This window comes from Thermobia domestica, chromosome 13 (genome assembly GCF_964235325.1).
Source record: "Thermobia domestica chromosome 13, izTheDome1.hap1.1, whole genome shotgun sequence".
In the NCBI taxonomy this organism is placed as follows: domain Eukaryota; kingdom Metazoa; phylum Arthropoda; class Insecta; order Zygentoma; family Lepismatidae; genus Thermobia; species Thermobia domestica.
Window position 1 is genome coordinate 212,101,510 of NC_137466.1, and position 23,216 is coordinate 212,124,725.

Consider the following 23,216-nt stretch of genomic DNA (forward strand, 5'->3'; position numbering starts at 1 on the left):
AAATAAGCCCGAATCACAGAAACTTAATTATTAATGCAAGATTGTATTTTTATTTACAGCAATTCGAGGTTTGATTTTGCAGTTGTGTTTTAAAAGTCCTTCAGAAAGAACGGTGCAATTTGTGTTTTACACTATATTTACAAAGTTAGGCCCGAAAAAGTCCAAGAAATATGGTTGTATATTTAAAAATTCACAGCCCGAACCCAGGGGCGTCATTTAGGGGGGCAGGGAGGGGCATTTCCCCCCCTGAGTTTGAGATTTATATAGATTTTATCAATAGAATAGTAGTAAGTCAGTGAAAAACGCGAAATTTTACATATATCAAGGGGTCTTGCCCCCCAAGCCAAATCTGAAATGACGCTACTGCCCGAACCCCTCCCGGGCCCGAAGTGATACATGCTTTGTAGGCCCGAGCACGTGCAGTCCTCTAGTGCAGAGGCGTTTCAAGTGGTGGGCGACTGCCCACGGCCTTGCATCTTTAGGGACCTCGCAAAGACCAACGAGCCTAAATCGATTTGGCTCTCACTTTTGTCGATGCAACAATAGAAACAAGTATGAATTCGGACTTACTTGCAGAAAAACAATACATAAGGCTTCAAACTAACTTTTCATCTATTCGTATATATTAGATCGCTAGCATATGCGACAGGCGGCGAGTTTATTTTAAGATTGCAATAATGAATGTGTATAAGTCTTTATCGTTGGGATGAATTGTTTTCGATAAATTTTATTATAATTAGCAATTTTTAAAAAAGGGGCAGAAAAAGGGGGCAGGAAGGACTCGTAAACCTTACTCGCCTTGCTGTGCAGATGGTATGGTCAAAATCAATACTGGATAGTGAAAGTGTAAGTGTAAAGGCTAATATGGAACAGAGGAACAAAAGAGAACTTCTTCAGAAGGGAATTGGGAGGGGAGGGGAGGAGAGTACAATGCTGTGACACTTGAAATGCGTCTTGATCTGTATACTTCAAGAAACTTTTCTTATTAGATTACGCAATTTCTAGTTTCTTACTCCGATTACTCAAAGTATTCAAATGTTCTCGGAGGGAGTGACCGCCCCTCCCTTTAATCCGTCCGTGGTGTCATTCAGTTTTGCTTTTTGCTACTAATTCAAAATGCTTTCCGAAACAAGTTGTCTTCTTGTGACTGCAGGGGGTGGAAGAAACAAACAAACCGTGAAAGGAAGAAAGAAGTTGTTTTGGGCTCTTCCAGTCCAGACCATTCTAACCACTGAGAAGTGAGAATCACATTAAAAGCAGCTAGAACAGATGGTCAGCCCTCTCCCCTCTGCAGCATACTTTTTATTCTCTGTTGCCAAACTTACTGAAGAATATATTGCAATTAATCTAACGCATGTAACGTAAATTGGAAACCGTGGTTGGATTTATATGGGTCTAGTGTATTTGTATTAAACATTTCAAGTCATTACCTGCAATACTTTGTTAGAAATTACCATATTAAAATTTACATGTTTTCAAATGGGAACTTAGAAACATAAGCGAAGAGGTAGAAGATCCCCTTAATAGGTGAATAGAAGGGACCCGAATCCATGACGTCAAGACCCCATTCCTTGAGCTTCGTGGCCTGGGCCAGACTTTTGACATTACTACTGCACTCAGGGGCACTGGTTAGGGATGGGCACGAGCGAGTTCGAGCGAGTTTTTTTTTTTGAAACTTGATTCGACTCGAAACAGACATCTTTTAGCTCGACTCGAGAACTCGACTCGACTCAGGGGACCCGGACCTTTCCAACGCTACCACTCGCGTCCAGCAACTCCATGTCTAACATGGTCGTCCTGACGTAGGAGAATCGACTCCATGCTTTTTTCATAATTATTCTCCAAATGGATTTATATACAAGGTAGTTTGGCAAGTTTAGCAGCAGGTCTAAAATAAGCCTCTTGAGAGTGACTCTTATTTGTTAAAGAATACATAACGATCGCTTTTGGCTGTCTAAGCGGCTTGGTAAAAAAAAAAAAAAAAAAAAAAAAAAAAAACAGCGTAGCATAACAACAAAAAGGTGTTTCTCTTATATGTTAAAAATAAAAGCACATAAAGTAAAGTCAAATCTTGGTAAGGTGAGTGTCGGGGGACGCCGAATTCTACTTTGCCCCGGGCAACGAAATTTCTAGCTACGGCTCTGACCTCCAACACATCGGCCTTTCAGAGTCTCATCCCTTACCTACAACAACGTAGTTTGTTTAACCTGTTATACAAAACGTTTGGAAAGAACCTGTGAGTCTGACTTATTGATAGCTATGCAATATATTGACAGAGTGCTAGTCTTCAGTTTAGCGACGAAGTTGCCCTTAGGCGAATATCATGTTGCTCTCTACTTTTGTCTGTGCCTTGTAAATCGTAACATTGTGTTTAAAGGCAAACAGAAACAAGGTCAGCTGTTTAGTTGTTTGTAGAACATCTTGATAAGACGTTTGTGTCTTTTACACAAATACTTTTTGCCAGATTGCTGTTTAAAGCCTTTTTGCATTATACACTATAAAGCAACATATCCAGATTCAGAGAAATACACAGAAAGTTTAAAGAAGGGTGAAAAATATCTTTATTATTCAGATGCTTTATTATTATTATTATTATTATTATTATTATTATTATTATTATTATTATTATTATTATTATTATTATTATTATTTTCTTGAGTACAGAGATACAAAGAACAAGAGCTCCGTCACCAATAACATGGAAGCGAAAATGACTTCGAATTGGATAGAATAGATCAATGTATTTAATTTCGGGGAGAGGCTATAGGGCAGACACGGATCCAGGGAGCGATCGGGGCAATCGCCCCCCTCCCACGGAAGAGGAAGCTTTCTTATTTTATATGTAAATAAAACCCATCCCAAAATTTGGAGCTCTTAAAAATAGCTAAGTAGTAGTATTACAATCCACCCCCACCCCCAGAAGTCCGTTCTGGATCCGCCCCTGCTACAGGGGTACTTTAGGGTTCACTGCTTTTCCTTGCAATCCACGCTCATTGCTGGATAAGTATTATATTTTATTATATTATTTGTCAAATTGAGCGAAATAGTTTTACCACAGCGGCAAATTCAACAATTAGGTTTAGGAAAAACAACTCATTGGTTCAAACACACACAGAAAGACAGAGTCCATTTGTTAGGGGGGCTTTTTGAGGTTCGCGGCGTCTCCCAAGAAGAAATCTTGCTAAAACATATGTTGTTTTTAACAAGGAACGTAAATGGGTATCAGGTATATCAGTACTTCAAATGAAAAGCAAAAAGAAAAGAGAGACAAAGATGAGTGTAATTTCCTATACTGTCTTTTTGGCATTGAAGAATACCGTTACTGTTTTACTGATCTACTGTACGCACTTCTGCGTTTTACTAACCAAGCCACAATCATGCTATATATACCATATATCGGCTAGGTCCAATCTGATGCCAATGCGCCTTTTCTTCAAGGAACATTTTTTTTTATTATTATTATTACACGCTCAGAAACAAGGATAATCACCCAAAACCTGAGAAGATCTGAAGAATGACCCAGTAACAATAAACTGACAAAGAGAAGGAAAGACAAAAGTGGAAAACTATTGTAATCCAAAGTCGAGGCATTTTTTCTTGCAATAACCGACCCTTCAAGTCGGGGGAAGTTTCTTGAAATAATAGTAATATATTTTTAACTTGCTCCTTATTTTAGCTTACGTAGTAATTTAAGACACAATGATGTATCGCAATTTGCAATACATTTTTCAATTTGCAGTGCAAACATGTAAATGCAATGTTGCATTTCCATGTTTGCACTGCATTGCATTCCCATTTGCACTGCAAACTGCGATGCGATACTCCATTTAAAAAATGCAAGGAGATTCCTGACCAGTTCTTTCAGAAAAAAATGTTCAGGGTGGGGGAAGGGGCACTGCTGGTACTATTCTATTTATTATTGTATTATAGACGTAATATTTTGGTTTCCTCCGGGGGGCACTCTCAGACCTCCGGGAGGGGGGCAGTGACCCAAAAACATATCTGGAAGAAATACTGTTCCTGACACCAAGATAAGACAAAAGGTAATAACAAACCTGGGCGCACAAATGCTTAATTTCGGAGTTATAGGCTGCCAAAAATATGAAGAAATGAACTTTAAAGGTCCATAGCTCCAAAACTAGGCGACCTACCGTAGTAGGGTCAAGACCTTATTTAGGAACTAGTACGTGAGCTATCCAAATATCCATGTTTCAGAATTCTGCCATACTTCTGCAACAATTTTTATACAGGTATTTGGTGAGTACTTCAAATTATATGCACATAGCCAAAGTTCCTCTCTAAAAATTGTCGCATGTGTACTTTAGATTCTGAAACATTGTATATTTGGATAGCGCACATATTAGTTTCTAAGTGAAGTCTTAACCCGACTACGATAGGTAGGGATGCGCACGAGAGAAGATTTGAGGCTTTCTCGTCTCGAAAATGTGCTGTCTCGACTCGAAAAATGTATTCTTTTTTATTGCAAGAGCTGTGTCTCGACTCGAAATTTGTCAGGAAAATTCTGTCTCGACTCGTCTCGTGCGCATCCCTAACGATAGATCCCATAGTTTTACAGCTATGAACCCTTAAAGCCTCGGATCTAGGATATGATCAAGGGAGCGACTAAATCACAGTTTCCCGCTTTATTCAGTGTAAAGCAGGATTGAAGCTTATTTTATCCAGTGTATACCTGAGTGTCAAGAGGGCTGTAGCTCCCCTTGGATCCGCACCTGTATAATAATAATAATAATAATATATATATATATATATATATATATATATATATATATATATATATATATATATATATATATATATATATATATATATATATATATATATAACTGTTTCTGAGTAATTAGTTTCTTCAAAACTATTTTTAAAAATATGTGAAGAGTTTTGAGACATTCGAGTCGAATCAAGATTTTTACGAGCAGTCTCGATTCGACTCGAATTTTACAAATTGTGTCTCGACTCGTGCGCATCCCTACTTCTCGGTTCGGTTCGATATTGAATAAGCTGTGAGCCAAGCCGCACAAGTCGTTGACAACCGTAGACCCAGGCAGAACAGTTTTAAACATATTTGCCTGGTACGCTATAACTTTTAACAAATTTTGGCCCAAGCACGAACACTTGCTCCTCTGGAACTCAAACCCAGAACCTCGTGAACGATGTCCTTGTTTCCTAGATTTCACGACTACCGAAATCGGCAGTCAACTAGTTTTTAGTATTCAGACGCAAACCGCCTATCTTTCAAGCTTAATTACAGAATTTAATAATAATAATAATAATAATAATAATAATAATAATAATAATAATAAGTTGTAGTGGAAGTAGCAACATTGATAATAATTATATTGTTTATGCAGAATAAGTGAAAAACGAACTTGAAACTACACACAAGATTTGGCTCGACTTGGCTCAACTCGACTCGAAACTCGATCCAAATTCGAGTCGAGTTGGAAGAAATTTTTCGAGTCGAGTTTTCGAGTCGAGCTAAAAGATGTCTGTTTCGAGTCGAATCAAGTTTCAAAAAAAACTCTCTCGAACTCGCTCGTGCCCATTCCTAACCAAGTGTGATTATAAACCAGCCGTTACCCGCGCTATCAAACGTCTTAAATCAGCCATTGTCGGGAGTTACCCCACTTACACTTGAAGTTTGAATTTTATTTACGGCCTTTAGCTATCTACGGCAACAGGCCCCATGTTTTCATTAAAAGCATTTGTTCTGTACAGAGAGAGAGAGAGAGAGAATTGTAGGTTTATAAAAATCGGATTAATGGGGGTTAAAAGAGTGATTTCGTAACTGCGAAATGGGTGATCGCATCACTACTGACATCTGGTAGCGGTGTTACGTAATACACCCATTAGAAATAACGCTTCGAAACGACAAATTGCATGTTGTGCCGTGGATAAGTCGGTAAGGGGTCTGCTTATTGAGTAGGCAACTCGAGTTCGAGTCTTGAGTACACCAATACTTTTTCCTTCAAAATACATTTCTATATTTTTTATATATGTTATTAATAATTGCTTTCCTGCATTTTTTGTAAATTATCTTAAATTAGTGAAGGTTCAGTAAAATCAAGAAGGTTAAAATACATATATATGATTGTTTTATCCGTATGTACAGTCCAGAGATGGAGCGGGTCGGGGGGCCGCGGGTCAACAGAACGTGACCCACTGCAACCCCCCACTCTGACTTAATAACGTATTACGACCCACAGACTCATTCTGCTCAGTGCATTGTAGACAGCTTCTGAACATTGGTGAATTTGTCTTCTTTCAAGGCATCCTTTTTCTTTTCATTTGTTTCTATTGACAAAAGAACTTCAGGCAATTTTAGATATTGATATTTGCAACTGTAATAATAGCAATAGGACTTATTTGAGACGCAGCCTGTGATTTCTTAGAGGAGCTAACTACTGGGAAAAATGTTTCAATCATGTGTAATATATGAATTATTATATAAAAAATTGAATGTAACTATGTGTGCATGATCATCATATCCAAATTGCAAAGTCAAATGAAATGATTTTTGGTATATACTTAGGCCTCAATCTCAACTAGGAAGTTATCATAAATTCGGTATCGATTTCATTATATTACATATTCTAAGAGGGTCCGAATTTTTGCGAAAAATTTAGTATCTCACAAGCCGTTCAAGTTGGAGAGCTGATATTCAGTATAGTAATTCTTTATCTAATATAAATAAAACAAAGAGTTTGTTTGTGTGTTTGTCTGTCTGTCTGTCCGTGTGCGGCCTGGGAACCAGACGAGTGGACCGAGAGTTACCAAATTTTGGTCAGGGGTACCTAGCCCAGGCCCCAGATCAAGACGAAGTCGTTTTTTTAAATTTCGAACCAGGGGGTCTCAGGGGGCTTTTACCGGAACCGGCTTGGGAACCAGACAAATAGACCGAGAGTTACCAAATTTTAGTCACAAATACCTTGGTTCACGCTCCAGATCAGAGTTAAACGTTTTTCTCAAAATTCGAACCAGGGGGTCTCAGGGGGGCGTTTATCGGGACTGGTGTCTGGTGATTCACGTGTAGAGAATTCATTTATGTCTTTTAATACTAATTTAGATAAAGTAAGTGTAGACATTGCTTCAGACAGCTTTAGTAATTTATATAAACAAATCCCTATTTGTGATGGACAAGATGATTATGTATTATTTCAATTTCTATTGTCAGTTTATAAAATAGCTAGTTTAAAAACCTTCCCTGAAGAAAGCATTCTCACGGCACCTATAGGAAAAGTCATAGCCCATTCAGCCCTGACCCACACAATTGTGCACGTAGAATGAATGACCAATCTTTCCATCTTTCGTAATTATTAAAATAAAACAATACTGTTTTTGTGGAAAACTGAATTTGTGATTTGTAACGTAGCCTGAGTGGAAGATAAAATATTTCCACAAAAACTAACGCTATGGGACAAGTACTGGTGAAGTACATAAACAATTGGTTTTAAATAACTAAAGAAATATATATATATATATATATATATATATATATATATATATATATATATATATATATATATATGTTGGGAGCAATGTTCGAAAACGGCCATTGGCCGAAGAAAGTGATCAATTCTAAGTTTGGACAGATGCAATTATCCAAAGTACGAAGAAGTCTATCATTTCGGGGTTTGGTCGCTTAATAGTATCCAAAGCTAGGTTTGGATAATTACAGTTCATCCAAAGCTCAATTTAGAAAGGAAAATAAGAAAAAAATTTATTAATTTTTTCACATTTTACACATTTTACAAGATTTTTATTTTTCAATGTTTAAGAAATGAAAATGTATATCACAAAATTCTGTCAAATAAGAAGTATGAAATTCGTATATGAATAAAAATAGTTCTTCGTATTAATTCCTTCTAATTCAGCTTACTTTCTTTTTTAGAAGACTTTTAGAAAATATGCACCATATAAAAATAAGTACAATAATTAATTAAGCATTAACAGCAAAGTGCGTTAAATGTTTTAAGTTCAGTTATTAACACAATGAAACAGTGAAGAATTTGAAAAACGTGTGCTGAAAATTTTAAGCTGTAAGTGCGAAAAAATATAATGAACTTACAGTTATAAAATGGAATAACTGAAATGCAGATTCGCCACATATACAGGCTCTTCAAGTACATTGTAATAGGTCAACTGTCCAGTTACTTGTTCCTACACGCACTTGAGGAATGACACTTTGAGTTACACTTTACACCCTTCTTTACACAATTACATTTTTTGTTCAAACAGAAGTTCCTGCAGCCGCACTTAATAAACCCCTGCCTGGAGTGTGTTTCTGCTTCAGCTACACTTCTAAGTGAAATGTCTCTCTGCGGAACATCACTGATCTGAAGAAACTGTTCATCTGCGAACTGGAACTCATTGCGCGCGTACAGCTTTCTAATAATTCCCGAAGAAGTCCCCAACTGGTAGAGATCGTTATCGTTTCTCCCCATAACCACAGCCATGACGTTCCTCGGAGCAGCTCTGCCTCTGTCCAATTCTGGGATTTTGATTAGAACAGTTTGTCCTACGTCTGCACGAGGGAATTTTTTACTTGACGCCATTAACATTTCATTTGCTTGTCGCTTTAAATGTATTTTGGATCCCTCACGTGCCTCTCGTATACTCTCACTTCTTGTGCAGATGTTGCATCTTTTTTGTTGATTTGCGCACGGACATGGAGATTCATTTGCTTCCACAATTGCAGTGTTGATGGTCTCTAAAGAAGCTGGAAATTCTGGAAAAGTCTCTCTTTCCTGCCGAAGATTATTAAGGGAATCACGAACGAATGAATGCTGTGCGTCCTGTCCTGAAGTGTCTTCTTGTACATCACGAGTCAATGAATACTGTACATCCTGTCCTGAGCCTTCCTCTTCCTGCATGGTGTCACAGTGTGGATCACGAGTCAATAAATTCTGTACATCCTGTCCTGAACCTTCCTCTTCCTGCATGGTGTCACAGTGTGGATCACGAGTCAATGAATTCTGTACATCCTGTCCTGAGCCTTCCCCTTCCTGCATGGTGTCACAATGTGGATCACGAGCCAATATTTCTTGTAGATCTTCCTCATTGGTCAAGTCTCGTAATAAATCACATGGAAGAGATGAATCCGAAAGTCTATTTCTCATGGGAACGCCAAACAAAGCCTCGTAGGGGCTCCGGTTAATGCCCCTATGGAAGGACCTGTTTTTCTTCATCTGGACAAAACGAAGACCCTCAGCCCAAGACGAACAGCTATTTTCTGCCATCCATGTAATAAGAATGTCTCGAACATCTTGGTTCGCTCTCTCAACACTTCCTTGAGACTGAGAGTGGCGCGGCTTGCCGTGCACTATTTTCGACCCAAACACTGAGGCCAGCTCACTTGTAACTTCAGCTGCGAACTCACGTCCGTTATCACTTTGAAGAATACAAGGTGCACCAATAATGCAAAATATATCCATCAGATGATAAGCAACTTCTGATGCTCTTTTTGTCTTTAATGGGCGCAAAAACAGAAACTTTGTGAGATGATCCTGATAATTTAATATGAACTTGTATCCTTTGTCCGGTTCACTCTGCATGTCGATAAGATCAACCTGACCCCTAGAATTAAGCAGATTACTGAGAATAGGTTTAACAGTCAGTCCTTTGCACTTTTGCTTCTTTTTCAACTGACACTGCCCACACAATTTGAGATAAATATTGATGATCTCTCGTGTTACATTACAGTACTTTAGCTTAAGTTCTTTGTCCAAGCATCTCAAACGTTTGTGGCCAGTGTCAATGTGAGCTTTATGAATGACACTGTATAATTCTCCGGTGTGACAGAAATACCTAATAACACTATCACCATCTTTACGTTTTTCGATAAGTTTCTCAACCCCACCAATACTTAAAACATCATATCTCTTCAGGCGACGATAGTCCAGTGACGTCAGTGACTCACCTCTTTTCTTTTTCTCTTGCGAAGCCTTCAACTCCAACAGCAATTCATTGTACTTCTCTGGAGATAACAAGAACGTATTATCTGCTGTACTAGCTCGAACGTAGTCGTCTAGTTTTGCTTTGAAGTCTTCTGCTGCAACCATACTCATTGTTGTGCACGGTCTTCAATTTCACTTCAACGAATAAACAATTGTGAGTGGCAAAGAAAGCATACACGTTAACACATAAAGCTACCGCCTGACTGAAGACTGACTTCTGCTTTACCCTCCCTATATTCTCCGAATGCGCATGCGCCACGAATAAAAAATTGCAATGACATCTCGCAAGAACAACTGGAAATAACTAAATTGAGCTTTGGATGAACTGTAATTATCCAAACCTAGCTTTGGATACTATTAAGCGACCAAACCCCGAAATGATAGACTTCTTCGTACTTTGGATAATTGCATCTGTCCAAACTTAGAATTGATCACTTTCTTCGGCCAATGGCCGTTTTCGAACATTGCTCCCAACATATATATATATATATATATATATATATATATATATGTGTGTGTGTGTGTGTGTGTAATAAATAAGCTGAAACAGAAGCATTAATACTATCAACTGAGTAAATCGCTCAATAGGCTATTTGAATTATGCAATGAAATAATACATAAAGTTCGTCGGATATAATATGTAAATTTCATTAAGGAAACAGGACATAAAATTTGACTTAAATAATTTTATAAACAATTTGATCACTCCAAAATAGATCCTACAACAAATATAAAAAATTAATAATTGTGTATTCATTGATTATCAGCACAAATATATTCAATATTCTATTAAAGTTATTTTATTTGATAAACTTCAATAATCTTCAATCAACTTAATAGGATAACTTTGAGATAAAAGAGTATTCAATTAGGAAAGTTAACATTTACCAATATTTTTCGCATATCAATACATCTTTCATAGCGAATATTACAATTTATACAATAAATATATGGTTTTGTTCCAAAACAAGCTAATAAGGAACCTTCGAAACAACTTTAAACACAATTCATTTATACTCAATACTCACAAGAATTTGACTAATACATACACTATAGCCGTATTCACAAAATTCATGAAAAGCAGAATAGCATTTGCCACTAATAAACTTCAACATATTTTTGGATCAATCACAGAATATAGAATAAATCTTGAGATATTGGAAGAAATTGCTATATAACTCTACTATCCATATAGCAATAACTTGAGCGTTGTTATCACAAAATTTCATACAAAACTTAACTTCCCGTAATAACATACAGATTCTTGCCTTTCACGTTTCTCTTCCAGTTTCGGAATGAAATTGTTACAGAAAACATTTCGTCGATATTTGATAAATAATACTCATGAATTTGTATACATTTCCATGTTTTCACTTCTGACTATGTATAACTTGTAGAAAACTAAAATGAAGACCCAGGGTCAGATACTGAACCTTGAGAATTTGACTGTCCACTTCTCTATCGTAGTCGTAATTATGAACATACGGACGGCTACGGACAAATCACAGCCTAGCGCACGAGTTCCAATTCTATCCACTATCACATGAGTAGTGCTATTTATACTTTAAATTGACTGCCAATTTCCTCACCTTTTTAACTTCAATGAAATCGTTACATACATCCAGCAGTATATTTACAAACAAATGCAACGTATATTTTTCCTAATTATGAATGTAAAAGTACAATAGTCATCTGTCAAAACAAAAATTAATAATTTAATTATCTATACCCAAGTAATAATAATATTCTAACTACAAAATAAAAATCCCCAAAACTAAAAATTCCCAAAATAAACTACCTAAATACAAACAAGAAGTCCCAAGTCTAAACGTCAAAACGTAATCTATAGTCTTAAAAGTCCAAGTACTAAATACATTCATAAACAAACATATAAATAACTAGAATCCTGAAATAACTATAGAAATCAAATTTTCCATAGATGTGTATAAATAAATGTACAAAAATTCACAAAAGTAAATCCCCACGTTAAGCGGGTTTTCATATCCAGGCTCCTAACTATGAAAACATTTACGATCACTCCAACCCCAATCATTTCACAGATTCAACCTGTTGTATATAAGTTATTAGGACGTAAAATTGAATGTAGTTTATACGAAAAAGATTTTTATGCATTGCAACACCTGTAACGCCCAAATATTCACCACAAACTTATAGTCGTATCGAAATAAACAAAAACAAAAAAAAAACAAAAAAAAAATGTGGAGCAGGAAACTACTTTACACAAAAGTCTAAAGAAGCTCAGTGAAAACGTACGAACTGGTGGAGCGGTTTGGGTGAATAGTCTATCAATCATAAGTGTATGTGTTCAAACCCTGTAGGTATTATTCAATTTGTTTTTTTATTCTTTCTTAAAAGTGTGTTCATATTTTCATCAGAGGACTGAGAACATTTCTTTGAATAAATCTTTGACAACTACTTTTCTCTCAAATTCGATTAGAAAGGAACATTATATGAATTGCAGATCTAAAATCCAAAGCTGAAAACAAAATATTAAGTATGTTCAATATTTCATTATTATCCTTTGATTTGTAATAAAAAACTAATTATAAGCATTGATAATTTCAGAAGATTCTCCCCGGGTAATGGTCAAGATATGAATGAGAGAAAACTAATAAAACATTATTAGTCCACTTTGAGCATAATCGAAAATATGGCCACGAAGGGGGAAATTTATGTCGACAAGGTCTCAAATTCTCGAACAGGTAATGCCCTGAAATCATCACTGTTTGAAAGGTTTCCTTAACAAATACCTAGGTAGAATCAGGGGCGGATCCAGGAGGGATCGGGGCGTTCGCCCCCCCCAGAAGAGAAAACTTTATATATAAGGTTTCTATTTATATATAAGGTTATATATAAAGGATAACTTTATAACTTTATATAAATACACAGGAAGCTACATAACTTTATAGTTACTTCTTGTTAGTACGAATAATTACGACTACAATTTTGTTAACATACTCTGAGTGGGGGGAATAAAATATTCCAACAAAAACTAACGCTATGGGACATGTACTGGCAAAGTACATACATAATTGGTATTAAAGAACTAAAGAAGTATATATATATATATATATACCAGCTGAATATACCCGTTCTTCGCATGGGGCCAGTACTTGGAAGTCAACGCTTGTGGAAGTATTACTATTCATTTCGGCGACCGCGAAAACTTTGGATGTGACACTAATATCGATCATTTTGGATTACTTTAAAATGTCTCGGTATCCCCCCTCCCCGCTGACTCCCGGCCGCATACAATTGTAGCTGAATTTGCAGGTCATCGCTAATGAAAGTCTCACCATTGATCTCACCGACTGCGAAAATTATGGAATTGACGCTAATATCGGTCATTCTGGATTATTTTTACATGCCTGAGTATTCCCCCTCTGACTTCCGGCCCGCATACATATATAGCTGAATTTGCAAATCATCGCTAATGGAAGTGTCACCATTGATCTCAGCGGCCGCGAAAACTATGGATTCGACTCTAATATCGGTCATTTTGGATTATTTTTACATGTCTCGGCATTTCGTGTTCCCTCCCTCCCCGCTGACTCCCGGCCCGCATACAATGGTAGTTGAATTTGCAAATCATCGCTAATGAAAGTGTCAGCATTGATCTCACCGACTGCGAAAATTATGAACCTGACGCTAAAATCGGTCATTTTGGATTATTTTTACATTTCTCAGTATTCCCCGCTGACTCCCGGCTTTCATACAATTGTAGCTGAATTTGCAAATCTTCGCTAATGGAAGTGTCACCATTGATCTCAATGACCGCGAAAACTATGGATAGGACACTAATATCGGTCATTTTAGATTACTTTTAAATTTTTCGGTATCCCCCCCTCCCCGCTGACTCCCGGCTCGAATAAGGTGAATTTGGAAGTTAATGTGATCAGAGTTTCACCATTGATTTCAGCGACCGCGAGAACTATTAATTCAACACTAATATCGGAAATTTTCTACTACTTTTACATGTCCCGATAAACGCCCCCCTGAGACCCCCTGGTTCGAATTTTGAGAAAAACGTTTAACTCTGATCTGGAGCGTGAACCAAGGTATTTGTGACTAAAATTTGGTAACTCTCGGTCTATTTGTCTGGTTCCCAAGCCGGTTCCGGTAAAAGCCCCCTGAGACCCCCTGGTTCGAAATTTAAAAAAGCGACTTCGTCTTGATCTGGGGCCTGGTCTAGGTACCCCTGACCAAATTTTGGTTCCTCTCGGTCCACTCGTCTGGTTCCCAGGCCGCACACGGACAGACAGACAGACAAACACACAAACAAACTCTTTGTTTTATTTATATTAGATAAAGAATTACTATACTGAATATCAGCTCTCCAACTTGAACGGCTTGTGAGATACTAAATTTTTCGCAAAAATTCGGACCCTCTTAGAATATGTAATATAATGAAATCGATACCGAATTTATGATAACTTCCTAGTTGAGATTGAGGCCTAAGTATATACCAAAAATCATTTCATTTGACTTTGCAATTTGGATATGATGATCATGCACACATAGTTACATTCAATTTTTTATATAATAATTCATATATTACACATGATTGAAACATTTTTCCCAGTAGTTAGCTCCTCTAAGAAATCACAGGCTGCGTCTCAAATAAGTCCTATTGCTATTATTACAGTTGCAAATATCAATATCTAAAATTGCCTGAAGTTCTTTTGTCAATAGAAACAAATGAAAAGAAAAAGGATGCCTTGAAAGAAGACAAATTCACCAATGTTCAGAAGCTGTCTACAATGCACTGAGCAGAATGAGTCTGTGGGTCGTAATACGTTATTAAGTCAGAGTGGGGGGTTGCAGTGGGTCACGTTCTGTTGACCCGCGGCCCCCCGACCCGCTCCATCTCTGGACTGTACATACGGATAAAACAATCATATATATGTATTTTAACCTTCTTGATTTTACTGAACCTTCACTAATTTAAGATAATTTACAAAAAATGCAGGAAAGCAATTATTAATAACATATATAAAAAATATAGAAATGTATTTTGAAGGAAAAAGTATTGGTGTACTCAAGACTCGAACTCGAGTTGCCTACTCAATAAGCAGACCCCTTACCGACTTATCCACGGCACAACATGCAACTTGTCGTTTCGAAGCGTTATTTCTAATGGGTGTATTACGTAACACCGCTACCAGATGTCAGTAGTGATGCGATCACCCATTTCGCAGTTACGAAATCACTCTTTTAACCCCCATTAATCCGATTTTTATATACCTACAATTCTCTCTCTCTCTCTCTCTGTATATATATATATATATATATATATATATATATATATATATATATATATATATATATATATATATTGACAACAGTAAGTAAGAGTATAGATTAAGTTATTCTTGATTTTAATCTACAGAACAAATGCTTTTAATGAAAACATGGGGTCTGTTGCCGTAGATAGCTAAAGGCCGTAAATAAAATTGAAACTTCAAGTGTAAGTGGGGTAACTCCCGACAATGGCTGGTTTAAGACGTTTGATAGCGCCGGTAATGGCTGGTTTATAAACACATTTGGTAGAGCGTGTGTAGGTAAGTGGTTACAGCGTCTGACTGTTATGCTAAGGGTCCGGGGTTCGAGTCTCTGCGTGGACTGAGTTACTTTTTTTCAAAGATTTAAACACTATAAATGATGTTCGCATTTGATGCTGAATGAGATTTATCCTATGAAGGGAGAAAAACCAGGACGGATACAGGGGACAGGAGGAAAGACGGACACTGTTTATCCTTAAATGTTAAAATTTAATTTATTCCCATGTCTTTTGCTCTTTCCTTTCCCTCTTTCCTTCTTTTCTCATTTTGTTTAGCTTTCCATACTTTTTCGGTCTCTGCATGATGCGTATTATTCTTTTCGTTTCCTTTGCATTAATTCCTATCTCTTTGATCTTAAAGTGAATGGATTTTCTGCAGATTTATCTCGTGGTTGTTTCTCTAAGTGATGCTCTCAGATAGTAATACTTTTTCCTCCAAATGGAGGAATATCCTGGCATGTTATGTTTTCGGGCACGTGTTTGCTGTCATGTTGGTTGTCCAACTATCAGACATCGAGTGAAACTATTCTGATACTGGAAAAAGCTATAATTTCTTATGTATCCAACCTCCAGTTTCTACTGTCGCTGACTGTACCTATTTGTTATATATTTGTATCATTAAATGAAACTTCGCGCATTTTCAAAGTTTCCTTCAAACATGATAAATTTGGCTCGCTTGTATCAATTTAATGGACGAATGGGAGAACCGAAAGAAGCACACTTGTTTTTTCCAACGAAGCAATAAATATTGTCAAGGTAGGTATTGTGTTAAACTTATACAGGTTTTGATGAGTAACAACACGATGTAACATCCGTTACAACAAATATTGATGAATTCATGTAAAATGGAACATAGGTGTTATTTACACCAAATCTGCAGAAAGTAATAATGAAGACATAACTACAATGCCTCATCTACAAAAACTGGTTTATAAATATATTTCCTTTTTAAAAAGTGTAACGGAGATTACATGTCTTGAATTGACACTGACACGATACAACCTCCGTTACACAAAAGAATTATGTAAATTCATGTACAATCGAAACAATAGATTTCTTATTTACACAAAACCTTCAGAACGTAATAATAAAGCCACACAAATACGACCCGCTCGGGAGAGTAATGCTCCCCGAAGTACGTTTTTTCGCGCGCTACTCTAGCCAGCTGTTTTACGCGCTATCCTAGCCAGTTGTTTTAAGTTGGGTCACAAAATTTATATCATGGAGTACAAGGGGAACAAAACGAGCCCTGCGGGGCTTCTAACCCGTTCCTACTACTACTACTACTACTACTTATCTGCACAAATGTAAGTAAATCACTTTTGAGTATTATTTTCGTATTATTTTAATTTAAAAAGTGTTATAAAAATGTTAAAAAAACTTTCCTCGGGCCGGGTTTGAACTCACGCCAAAAGAAATTTTTACTACTAACATATAGCACTAGCCCACTCGGCCACGAAGACCGACAACAACAAACATTTGATGCAACGTGACAAGAAATGGATAACGCCAACCAATCAGAACTGTGTTTGTCGTTCCTACTTCCGGGAGCATTAATCTCCTGAGCTAGTCCTACACAAATTAAGTCTGCACAAGAATTCTATAAATATGCAGTCAATTTGTCTAAAACTGTCAATGTGCTTCTTGTATCTCAAGCTGATGTTGAAGAAACGGCTCGCCTCTTCCTGAACAAACACTGAATGTTAGCTACTGATATAATTGGAGTACGGAACTTCCATCACTTTGAGAAAATGGACGAAAATAATATTTTAGTTGCTCTTACCGCAACGTCGAACTTAATCAAAATACACGTTTCTTCCTGGTCAACTCAGCAACCAGCCATACAAACATAATCTCAAAGGCGTTTAAAGTATACTGATGTATACACCGATGATGATGATGATAGTGCCACATTGTCTAGCATACGAGCTATTCTGACGTTTCTGGGAAATCAGTTGAAAACCCTGTATCGGAATTGGAACTCTCAGTACATGATATTAAAACAGGAACTTATGTTCAGATTGATTTCAAGTGTGGCGCTACAAGTAAAGTTGCTTATACTGTATGTATGCAGGCATCTGTCAGACAGGATGTGAAGACGATGAAGTTCGGGTGGCATTTCTAAAATTGTGTGAAAGTGACGGTACATTGTTTTAGTTTGATGAATATACTGAAAAGTATGTTAGCTACGAGCAAATAGACAAAATTTTACCTCCTGCAAATCTGACGATAATACGTACGTAACAGGATACTGTACAAATTTTCGCGTCCAGTTCATGTATATGAAAAGTTAATATTTGATTAAAATCAGACAAAGTACCCGATCTTCTAGAAACAAACTTTAAAACTTGATGGAGTATATATATTTATCTTAGTTATTTTACGAAAGTAACAGTTTTATTTGTCTCTTTCCGTAACGTGAAGTTATTTGTATCTTACGTTCTATAGTTGTTAGTACTTTCCAACTTCAGTGCACAATATCTTGTATTGCTCTTGAGTGGAAATCCCGAGCTTGGTATCAGTTATCAATAGACTGGTTGTCTTATTTCTGCTATGTAATGCACTCTTTTCCCTACACCCATGACTTGATTACAGAGATATTACATCTCGTCTTGTAAGTCTTTGTCTTGTTTGGTATTAGTAGACTTATAAGACGAACATTCATGATAAGTTTATAGACTGCCTACAGTTGTATGTATGATGTAAATAATTATTGTAATAACATGAACCGATTTATATTTCGATATAGTACCTCAGTCACTGTTCTCAAATTATTTGTAACCTCCGTTACAAACATGTGTAACCTCCGTTACACAACGAACATATCAGAAATAATTCAAATGTTATTTTTTCTCCTCACAACTGTTCTTTCAGTTCATACTTTTATCTTTTATCTTCATAGTTTTATCTTTTAATAAACAGAAAAATCGAACAGCAATAGTTTCGGTGCTAATTCTGATTGGAAAAATACGAAGAGTTAAACCTGTTCCCCAAAAAATGAAACCTCCGTTACACAACAAATAACGTTTATTTCTCCACAACGATGTGATATTTCCACATGTACCTTTATAGTATAAATGATGCCATGGGCATTTATTGTTTGCCCTAGCACAAGTTTTATCTGCTTTATATCACTTTGCAGTAGTAAAAGTGTAACCTCCGTTATGAATGGGATGGCTGATATATATACTGTTCTCATATATATATACAGGGTCGGATCCAGGATTTTCTGAGGGGGTGCACCAATAACTACCAGTACATTTGAATTGAATCGGAATTTTTAAAATGCCTTTAGGCATTTGTGATTTGTGGTGTGAATGAGGAAATGACCTGGAAATACTAAGTGTCTGTTCTCGGTGAATCCGTCCGTTTAGAAAATTGACTTAAGCTATCGATTTTGCAAAACTTCCCTTTGTTTTAAACCCAAACGGAAACATGACAGCAGAAATTTTCGGAAAGTGTTGCTATTTTCACTGATAGCTTCTCATTTTAGGACATATTTTAAGTTGACAATACCTAGAAAGGCCACTCTGATCACCCCACATTTGACACCGTTAATTCTTCAACTTAACGATCATTTGCATATTTGGGGCTTTCCTGTGTTTCTTATTAGCGTTCAACAATATCATAGCAAAATATATTTTTGCTGACATTCCACTGCGATAGTGAAGTTTGCACCCAGCACTAAAAGTATGCACCTTCCGGGATTTTACAATGTGAGGCCCGATCCGAGTCCGAAATATGTTTTAGCATTTAGCTCGTACGATAATCAAATGAGCCCGAAATAAGCCCGATTTACAGAAATTTAATAATTAATGCAAAATTGCATTTTTATTTACAGCAATTAGAGGTTAAATTTTGCAGTTGTGCTTTAAAAGTTCTCTAGAAAAAATAGTGCAATATGTACCGTTGTACAGTATATTTACAATGTTAGGCCCGAAAAGACCCGAGAAATATGGTTGTATATTTAAAAATTCACGGCCCGGGCACGAAGTGATATATGTTTTGTAGGCCCGAGACCGTGCAGACCTCTACTCGTAGATGGAATTCAATCAAACCAAAGAACTGAATCTTCTTCAATCATTTTGGATTCTCATTCCAAACCAACGTTTTAAGTCTTTAAACAAGCAGATTCCTAGTTTTTTTTTTTTTAAGTATACCATTTTCTTGATTTGTATCTACAGACAAGAAACTTTTGTTTCTATAAAATGTCTTTTTTCTCCTCAAAGGAACACTGAAAGAATTCGTACTACAGAAAAATAGCTCAATACATAGGAAACCAGTCGTTCACTTCTTTTAAAACTGAGGAATGTGATTTGTATCAAAATACTACTAAATTCCACTGTAATTCGGTCTCGAATGTTTTGAAATTCAATTATGAAATATTAAACTCTGTGGTTTAATAACACTTCTATCCTTAGCTTGTAGATGTAACATTTACATTTTTTACTGATGTGACTTCCTTCAAAACCCGCCACTGTACGCGTATCTCTGCGCAATCTTAAGGGGCACGGTGATTTAGTAAAAAAGCTTGCGAGGAGACCCTGCTTCGATCCCCCGGCAAGTAAATTTGTTGTGGACAATAACATGTGGGTGCCCTGTCTCGCGGTACTTTCAGTTGCTCACATTGAGCTTCTCGTGGCTAAGCGGTTAACGTACCGCCTTTGCCATGGAAGACCCGAAGTCGATTCCCGGTGGAAGCTCATGTGGTTCGGATCCCACGTTAACCTTCGGATACCCAAGGGAGGTACAAATGTACCCCATGCTATTTTTTTTATTGTATATTTTATGTCACAGACACCCGAGGTTGACTAGCGTTCTTTGCATAGTGGGCCGGACTGTAAAGAAACTTATTTGTTCCTCAATAACACATGTTGTAGGGTGTTCTGCTTACAGCTTACGTATGTGGTTAAAACTACACTGGGGTACATTTGTACCCACATTAGGTATCTATGTTACCATATTTGTTTCAAGTATTTTATTATTGTAAGGAACCAAATAAAGAACAGGTAGGCCTAATATTAGAGCCTATTGCAACATATCATATCGATGCAGTCATGGGCGGCGATTAGGGGGGGCAAAGGGGGGCAGTTGCCCCCCCCTCCACTTTTTTGAAATTACCCATTAATATATATAGTTCCATTTGGAAATATAAAGTTTTGTATGTATTATTGGTTCATAGAATAAAAAGGTGCTACAAAATATTTGTCGTTCCATGAGTACGCATTGGCTGTCTTCCCGTGGAATTAAGAAAGCTACAGGAATGGGTTTGAACTGCCACTAAAAATGGCCCAAAAATTAATCTATTGGAGCGCCACGATTCGAGCGTACTTTCATTTCTTCTTGCAAGGGCTCGATATGTTAGTCAGCTGCTCTGGAATTAATTGAGATAACATTTCGCAAGAAAAGAGGTCCTTCACAAGTTATTCTTTAATTGCACAAAAATCAACAGTTCCTAAAATGTATTTTCTTCTTTCTAATAATAAGGAATATTTTGATTTGATTTTTTTCAGTTTAACATCCTGTTCAGCAGCGAAGTTATATGAGACGTGGACTTAATGAACAACGTGGAGTCCGAACCACGTGAGCTCTCCCCGGGAATCGAGCCCGAGTCTCCCACGTCAAAGGCGTGTACGCTAACCGCTTAGCCACGAAGGAGCTCAGTAATGAATATTAATTTTGCAGTGTAATATAGGAGTTTAGGGGTGTACATATACAGTTTTGTATATACAATTAAATTTAGTAAATTCAGCATAATTCTAGGTTTCAGGATTGTTTTGTATAACTGAAATGTGGAGTGACTCCTGAGTATTGCTGAGTTTTGATATATTCCAAGAAAGTGAAAACTGTACTTAATGGCAGCGAACATGTTTCGGGAAGCTGCAAAAGTATTTCTTTAAATGTCGTAGCATATGCTTGTAGTATTCACTGTCATTCTAAGAGTAATAACACATAAAATAGCATGCGTGGAATTAAAAATATAAGTTGTTCATTAATTTCCAGTTTCAATATAAATTTTGCAAAAGAAGCCTCATTATTCATTACTATGATTATTTGATTAATATTATCCTTTCTGTTTATTTGTTTTGCAAATTTGTTATTAAATAGGCCCCTAATCTGATCACACAATTTTCCAGACAGATATTCATGAGCAAGGAATCAAACTACTTCTTACACCTTAGTTGTTTAAGAATACAAATGGCTAGTATCTACTTGAGTTGCTCTTGTCAATTTACTTAATAAAATATGAAACAAGATATACGGTATTTTAACTGAAAAAGACAGTATCTTAATAGTTATACAACTTTTCGTTAAACAAAGTGTTATAAGCAATCAGGAAAACTACCATTGATATCAAATATTCAGATCATGTCTTGCCCCCCCCCACTTTTAACGTCCAACCGCCGCCACTGGGGATAGGTGCTGATTGCCACAGGTGTTGACTGCCACAGCCAATTATTGGTGCTGACTGCCACGACTGTCGCTGATTGCAAATATGAAGGTGCTGACTGCCACGACGGCGTGCTGACTGCCACGAACCTGGGGGGAACTGTATTTGGAAAGAGAGGAATTAATTCCTCATACTAAATTTATGATTATTGATTAATTTAGTAGGGATTAATTAGGGATTAATTTAGTAATCATCACAGCAAATCTATGTGGCATCCTTTAATTTACAATCTTGCTCACTAAGTGGAACGACATACACTTGGATGTTTATAAAGGGATTGTCTTTTCTGTTATATGTACAATTTGCACATTTCATTGTTTATATTAATTGTTTTATTATATTATTCAATGGATATTATGGTCTGAAGACAGCTGACAAGGGAAGTTCGGGAGAAAGCACTCGCCTGCAGAGAAATAAGCATGTCATTTGAAGGACCAATTCATGCTGATTACAACAGGTATTAAACTCCTGTACGTTGAGAACTGTTCGAGATATTCAGCTTGGAAGTTTATATGAGAAAATGAGTGGATGCACGTTTCAACGCGTTAAGTATTCTCTCCCATGGCGAAGACTGATGGTTTGAACTTGCTATTGCTTGATCACTGGGGTCCATTCACAGACAAATTGTCCATTACAAGTTGCATGACGGATGGCAAAGACGTAATGGTTGAGAAGATACCAAAGAATTGCACACGGTTTGTGCAACCATTTGATGTGTTTTGATTACAATCAATCAAATATTATGGCAGGAGATCTGTACATAGTATGGAATTTCTTCATCCGGACGTTATAATGTACCAACGAAACAATCAAATAAAGTTGGTGTCCATACGAATCACTACCGATCACCGCGATACATTGGATTGTTTCAGTTTGCGTTCTACAAGACAGGTTACTAACAAATTATAGGCCTATAACTTTTGAATCACTTGTCGAATTTGCTTTTTGCTTTGGTTCTGCGAACTGTTCCCCTGACGGATGCAACGCAATTGCACATATAAAATGTTCATGGTGCAAGGGAGTCTTTTGCCTGCGTCATTTCTTCATAAAACAGAAGAACAACAGTGATCAATTTTCATCTCTAACCTATTATTATTGTGAACTATGTAATGACTAATTGCATCTAACAAACCCGTTAGTTATTGCGAAACACTTTTTTCTGTTATTTCTGATAGCTTTCAATTCGTATGTCAATATTCGTTACTAATTA